The following is an 8,105-nucleotide window of genomic DNA, read 5'->3' as shown; positions in this document are numbered from 1 at the left end:
CACACTGCTCCCTCAGTATTATGTCCACTCACAGTTCACGGTTTTACCCGTTCAGTTAAAAAAAAAAGAGCCACGATCCGCTGGCCACGTTGTTGTGCGTGGACAAGGTGGAGTCACGTGTGGCGGGGTATTTACTCACAAACGTCGGTTAGTGGCGTGGAAGAAAGCAGGTGAGCTGCGGGCACATCACGGGCTGCAGAGGCGAGGCGGCTGGATGTCGTTGTTCGCTGGCGCGGTGAAGCCTTCGGCGCTGGCGACGAGCTAATAAAGTTCCTAAAGTTAGCTAAACACTTTTCACTAGCTAGCGAGGAGAGCCCGCCTAGCACTACACAAGCTATACTTTGCTAACCGCGGCGCCGGAAGATCTTCTACGCCGGAGGTGTAGACGCTCTTCCATCACGCGGCCACTCCGACAGTCATTCTTCCTCGACACGGACCCTGAACTAAACTTGAAGCTAAACTTGCGATTGGCTGACGTACCCTACCGTCGCGCTTCCTCAATCACAGTTGTACTTCGCGGGTCCCGCCATTCTTCTTCCTCGTCCCGCCCCGCCCCCTCCGCTCTCTCCGCTCTCTCCATTCGCCTGCGCACCAACTTCCTGGTCAATGATTGGCCGGATCTATGGCCAAGTTCAGGGGTGCTATTGGGTGTGGAACTTGAGATTGACATCCCAAAGTAATCTCAGGGGCTGTATATAAAGAAATACAGTATGTCCACACTCTGGGTTGTACCCCTACACTTAGATATAAAAAATAAATAAAGAATTGTGTTCTAAGTTAATGTATTAAAAAATATCTTTAAAAAATGCAACTGCATACTACTTACTGAGATAAAGTTCAGATGAAAACATTTTAGTGGTCATTTATTTTTAATTCACTCACAGGAAAAGACATCAGATGCACACTTTACAAGACGGACAACTGTCCCCAAACTTATCCAGATTAGCAGTTATTTTGAGGTAATGTTATAAGTGTATTAAGTACAAATATGCAAACGTGGAGTTGCAAAGGCAGGTGCTGTTTATTCGTAAGGCTTGAACTTGAGCTCGTCGGCTGCAGTGAAACAAACAAAAGTTCAGTTGTAAAGTTATCCATTGCCGTTTAATAGTTGCGAGTCACTGTGCGAGGGAGATCGGACGAGTGGATACCGAGAAGCGCAAAGAACACAAAGGGACAATCAGAATCCTTGCTTTGTATCAGCAAAGAGTTTCATCTATCTATATGATCAAAGAATATAGCGAAAGACAACCACGTGGCTGTTGTGACTTAAGGAGGTTCTTGCTGTTTTCATAGCAGTAAATCGCTGAAACATTTCAGAGAGAGACATAGGCAGACATAAGCCTAGATTATTGCTTCATAAAAGCAAACCATAGCAAAGGATATTACTATATTGATCTTCACCTGGTCAACATCCAAGACATGATGTGATTTAATGGTGGAAAGACACAGTTTATCTCCTTTAAACACAGTATTTTTTTTGTCTCAAATATACTCCGTTGATCAAATGCTTCCAAAGATGTCTCCAGTTCCATCTCTGGAGTGCCTCCCAAAAAAAACTCTCTATGACAGGATCCGATTCCTCTCACGCAGACAGAGAAGCATCATCATGAGTAACCGAGTTGGCCCTGTGGGGCGAGCAGTTGGAAGACGGAGACTCAAAACATGTTTGCAGAAAACAGCCTACAACCCGAGCAGCGAGGCAAAAAGCCAGCGCCTCGGCAGCCTCGCCGAGCGGCCGTGGAAGCTGCGCTTCTTCTCAAGTATGGCACGAGTGAGCGTGTGCACCTTCCCGCCGGAACGCCACCAGAAGGCACGGTTTATGCGCGGCCTGGTGATTCGATGGGAAATTAAGTTCACGGCATCCAGAACTCTGACTGCTAGCAGATTTGCATCGGATTTAAGTGTTTGAATTCAAGTGAAGACGATCAGCCTCAGTCAACAACGTCACCAAACGATGAATCGGCCAATCACCACTCTGACATACGAGTTCATGTTGAAAACCGAACTGAGAAACATGCGTGGCACCGTTGTTGGGAACAGTGAGAGTGAATCAAAACCACATCACATTGCAGGCTGTGAAACCAACCAAGGAGAAAAAAGATGCTAAAGATGGTGACACGAGAACGATCCATGGAGCTGAGGAGAGTTGCAGGGCTCAGATCATGACCCTCTCTGGGCGCGTCCCATCGAGCAATCCCTCACACACACAACATGGAGTGTGATCCATTATTAATAAGTGGAAACCTTGCAGCTGGGACGTGCAAGGCCAAATGTCCCAAACTAGTGACACAGATTGGTCTATAGAGTCTATAATGGGAATCCTGTGTATTACATTTTCATCTACAGTTTTCTGCAGGGGTCTTTGAGATTGCTAAAAAAAACACAAAAAACAGAGTAGTGTAATCATGCTTTAAAAGGTGGTGTTGTTCTCGATGATCTATCGTGTTTCCCACAGCGAAGACAAGATGTAAGGTTCCTTTTATTTATTTTTTGAGGCAAGGCAAGTTTATTTGTATAGCGCTTTTCATACACAAGGCAGACTCAAAGTGCTTCACATCATAACATGTCATACAATAAATTGAAATTAAATGCAAGAATTAAAAGACAATTAGGAAAAAAGCAAATACATTTCTAAATATAAAAAGAATTAAAAGTTACAGTGCAGAGTGAGAGATTAAAATCTTATTAAAATTGTTTAATTAAAGGTCAAAAGGGCAATGTAGGTCAAATTTAGCAGAAGGCAAAGGTGAAGATAAAAGTTTTCAGTCTTGTTTTAAACGTGGTCAGAGTCTTAAATCTTCAGGAATTTATTCCAGCTGTTGCATATTAACTAAATTATGCTTTCCCATGATTTGTATTTCCTCTGGGAATCACTAACAGATTGGTGTCAGAAGATCTTAGCGATCTTGAAGGCTTATGTAGTGGAAGCATATCAGTGATATACTTTGGCCCTAAACCATGTAGTGATTTATATGTGAGCAGTAGGATTTTGAAATTAATTCTCTGACATACTGGGAGCCAATGTAAGGATTTAAGAATTGGTGTAATGTGCTCACATGTTTTGGTCTTTGTTAGCACTCTAGCAGCAGCGTTTCTAAACAGTTTTTTTTGGAAGACCTGCAAGGAGACCATTACAATAGTCTAGCCTTCTAGATTAACTCTTCCACATATTGTATGTTTCTGTTGCTAATTGAAAAACAGTGCTTCCCAGTGTCATCCCATGTGATCTTTTCTGAATTTCTTCCCACGTCTATTATTAGTTTTTGAAGTAAATATATTTCTGACTTCTGGCACCTGCATTATAACTTTTTCCATTTCTTGGAGCACAACAGAAAGGACTCCTTTTAGTCGCCTTCAGGTAATAGTTATTCATTATCCATCTGATTTCTGCCCACTTCCCTTCTCGTGATCCCCGGCTCACCGTATACAGATGTGGGCTTGAGGAGAAAGGCGGCTGATGGATGTGTACTGCAGCCGTCAGCCGCCTCCGCTGACACAGTAATTGAAATGGTAATTTCCCGATGCAGCATGGTGACCTGTGTTCATCCAGAAACCCCGGGCCTTATTGGATAATGAATAAGGAGAGACTGGACCCATCAAACTCATCGGTGGAATCACTCACAACTCGCAGTCGCAGGAAAGCTATTTGGGTGTTTATTCACAGAGGGAATGGAGTGTTTGTGCATCTCTTTCCTCTCCATTACATCGCCATTTGGGTTCTATTTTCATTACACATCAGTGAAGTCTGGGCTCTGATACGTTAATAGGTTGTGAAGATTCTTTCCTTACGTTCACTTTGAACGCTCTTTTCTGTTTAGCCATCACGAGGACAATGCGTGGGAGTAGATGTGTAGCAGTGAATGTCTGTGAATAACAGTTTGCATTAAGGACGTTCCCTTGATGTCTATATTTTCTGTCTGCTTCTAGTCGCCATCTGACCCGACTTTGTGTTTTCTCATTCCAATCCTTATCTTAATTGCTTTTCATTGCTCTGATGGCGTACGGAAGGTTAGTTGTTGAACCTGAACAACCAACTTGCAGTGACCAACTCCTTTTTCATTGCTTCTCTCTGTGTTCACTTGCCAGACAACGATGCAATCCACCACGCAGCTCCCAACGCAAACGTTTAGCAATTAGTCTCAACTAATTAACAATTTGGTCATTGGAATAATTACTTATTAAAAAGCAGAGGCACACTTGAGTTTTTAGTTACAGGGGAAACTCGAAAAATTAGAATATCGTGCAAAAGCTCATTACTTTCAGTAATTCAACTCAAAAGGTGAAACTAATATATTAGTATATATATATCATATATTATATAGCCATAATCATCCAAGTTAAATCAAATAAAGCCTTAAAATATCTCACATTGAATGTAATGAGTCTATATAATATATTAGTTTCACCTTTTAAGTTGAATTACTGAAAGTAATGAGCTTTTCGCACGATATTCTAATTTTTCGAGTTTCACCTGCATATTCTTATTATGCTCCGGTAGTTGTGACTGACCTAGGTCTGTTTAGTGATCATCAGATTTAAGTAGATTTATCCTCTACCTCAGCTCTGATTCCTCATTCAACCCGTAATGATAAAATATGATTTATGGCCACTTTAAGCAGCGGAGACAAGCCGTAAACACCAGTGAAATATGAGAACTTATTGAGTTGATCTAGGGAACTTCAAGGAAGCTATTGCATATTTAAACACACAACAGATACAGGGCCCAGGCACAATAAAAGTATTAATTGAAGTTTTTTGATATGACAGATAATGTATAATGAGGTTTGCCTCATGCACATTGTATAGGATCCTACATTTGCCTCCATATATCCAGTAAAGTCCTCCCCACCGCTGATGTTAATTACATTCCATCCAAGTATTCCATAGTTTCAACACGCGCGCTTACAACAATGGTAAATAATAAAAGCAATGGTTTCCATGGTGACCATACCTGAACGCGAGGGCAAGGAAAGGGACGAGTGATCCTGTGCGATCTTGCGCCGCGTCTATCTGCGTCTCTACTCGTCTCCCAGCAGGCTTCATATTCAAATATGTGTGTGTGTGTGTGTGGGGGGGGGGGGGGGGGGTGTAATATAATGTAAATAAGCCAAGATGAGATTTCAGCCAGCAGGAAGAGCCAGGGAACCAAGCAAGGCCCTGACTGACTGGAACGGCAGGCGAGACAAAGGAACACAGGGACAAATCAGCCATCAAAAGGGGGGGCCGCCGAGGCTGACGTTATGTGCACAATAATTGCGTGGTTTTGTCTCCATAAAATGTGGCCCCTTGAGAAATGGGTTGGAAATGTAAATAAGGACACCCAGACGTTTCAGGGGGCAGACTCATGATAAGAGATCGCCCTGCACACCAAGTTTTTTCGGGGGTTTCTCTTTTGAATGCAGAAATATTCAAGGAATTGCGGTGAACTTTGAATGCAACATTGCATTCGGGCTGTTAGACATTACTCGACACATCGTCTGGTGGTTAATATTTATTTTGAGGTAATTGCCTCTGAAGGCTGGGTGGTGGGGATTTTTCATTAGCTCCCTTGCCCCCGTCTGACGGCAAACATTTTACCTGCACTCATTAGGAATCAGACATGACACATCAGAGGACCGCTGTGCCGGTGCTCAGGCTGCTGCGACGCCACGCTCTGCCCTCGCTGAACAACCTTCTCCTCTCATGTCCTTAAGATTGTCTTAAACTGAGTATTTAGTCATGGTTTTAAAAAAAAAGTGTCTTCTCCTGCTTTGTGCAGGAATGTGAAGTCAAAGGGTGAAATGCACCTCAAGTGCTTCAATTCAAACCTATTAAGGATGTTCTTTTGTTCTTTTTCTTTTCCAAGGATTACTTCATGCAAACTTACCATTTGTATGTCAGTACCTGACAACCTGTTAGCCTGAATCCTTAAAAATAACTCAAATAGAATTGAGATGTACTACTGGAGGTCTTCATCATGCACCAGAAGTGTTCTAGAAACACACAAATAGCTTTTTCATCAATTATACACTTGAACTTGTCGTGTTTTATATAAGCTTGAGCATAAACATTTTATTATAAAATTGATTGAGTTATCTAAACAAATATTTTATCTAATGTTTTGTAAAAAAAACATTTACAGCAAGCATGTCTTGTTTAGTGAAAACGTTGAAATACCTCGTTTTTCAATGCAAATGACCTACATTTGGATAAGTTTACATTTTGGAGTGTGTGTACGATGGAAGCCCTTCTTTAAGAATACCACAGAATGTGCCCAAATAACTAAAAGGGTTTAAATGCCTCCTAAAACGTCCACACATCCACAGGCGGGGGCGGGACGGACGCAAGGAAAGCAACCAAAATCCACTTGCTGAAGAATAATTGAGAACATTGCATTTAATTGCCTTTGCGCTGTTACCTGAGTATCAACTCTGCAATGCAGCTTTCAGACTGCATCCCGCCAACGTTAAAACTTTGACACCCAGTGGCTTAAAGCATTCTATGGGGGTGGGATTAGAAGAGGAAGGGAAGAGGAGTCTCCGTTGTGTTTCATTACAGGCTCCCAGTGCCCTCTGGTGGTCCTCAGAGCAGAGGACACCCAACTCCACATTTCTCCCTCGGCTGGTCCCTCTATTAATAGCTTAGTGCCGCTCCAGCTCCCATTGTTATTCCTGCCTGGCTGCACGCTGCTCTAAGGATGTCGCATGGTAATCCGACCAGAAATATTGTGCGCCTCGGCCTTAGGAGAATGAACTTCTAGGGAAAGTCTCCTCTGAATCCAGAGGTCCTCCTCTTGAATTCTTTCTTTCTGTGCTTTTCAGTACGCATACTGCCGAACCAATAAGTGTGCCATGAAAAAGATTTTGAATGTCCCAATGCATAGCATCACAAGCAGAGAAGACAAGGATGTCCTACTGTATCTTTGTGAGCCAATGTGCTCCTCTGGATATTAAATCAGCAATCATAAATCAGCAAGGAGGTCAGAGTTCAGGGTAGAATGTTATGAAGCAGTAGGAGGTCCCAATTGAATGCAACGATACGCACTTTGTAAGGGCGGCTGCAGTGTGTCGCACTGGCTTAAAACAAGTCAGCAAATTGGAACACAGTGTTAATCTCCGTTGACCTCTTTGACCTCATCTCTGGCTTTGTAAGATCTCTCAGAAAAGGCTCGATCATCGATGTGAGAGGTAAGCGTAACACTGCTCGACAGAGTGCAAAGAGTCGGTTATGTGTGAAAAGTGGATCGCTGTTGGAGCCTTTTGGAAGGAGTTGGAATTGTATAAAATAAATGTGTCAGCTGTGCACATATCTCGCACATATCGATCTGCAGCATTGTTAGGTACCCGTGATTAGAAGGGCCAACTGTCATCTAGTCTGTATGACTAGGACATGATGTCATCTGGGATCACTCAGCCCGGTCACTTTTCTTTGGTCAAAATCGTGTGCACATGAGTGGTATGTCACTGAAGGATAATCCCATAGATTATCAGTGCATGGATCACCTGGTGTTTGAATGCACTCTGCAGGCTACGTCAGGAACTACAACAGGCAGGCCTGTGGTTTTATTAGAGAGAGACTCAAAACGTGTGGATTTCACCATCCCTTCTATTAGATCAGCATCCCAAAGCCAACAGAATGCTTCCCAACAAGGTTTTTTTGTTTGTTTCCAGAAGAGCAATCTCCTGCTCTCCCTCGTTTCGATCATTGACATTTCTCCTGTCTTTTACATCTTTGAGCTTGGACTTCCCTCCTTTTTGAAACCACATTCTAACATTCTAAATATGTAGAATAAAACTAAAGGTAAGGCTGACTGACCTGAATAACCCTGCATAATAGATACTTTGTGTGTTTTAAATAACCACTGGAATATCATTTATTCCATATGAGGGCAGGTCCTTTCATGATTTTAAGACCTTCTCAGTGGTGCCTTGTGCACACGTTCACAGACCTACTTGAACTGTACTCACAGTTAATCTTATGCAAGTAAAAGCATTTGAGTAAAAGTAGAAAAATAAAAATGCAAACATCTGGTTGTGTACATTTCTCCCAGGTTTGTTGTGTTGTCGTACTCACCTGTCTGAACGCCCCCCCCCCCCCCCCACCCCCCGGCAATCTGCTCCTGGATC

The sequence above is a fragment of the Pungitius pungitius genome, chromosome 6 (genome assembly GCF_949316345.1).
Source record: "Pungitius pungitius chromosome 6, fPunPun2.1, whole genome shotgun sequence".
NCBI classification, from domain to species: Eukaryota; Metazoa; Chordata; class Actinopteri; order Perciformes; family Gasterosteidae; genus Pungitius; species Pungitius pungitius.
Note: the sequence above shows the minus strand (reverse complement) of the source record.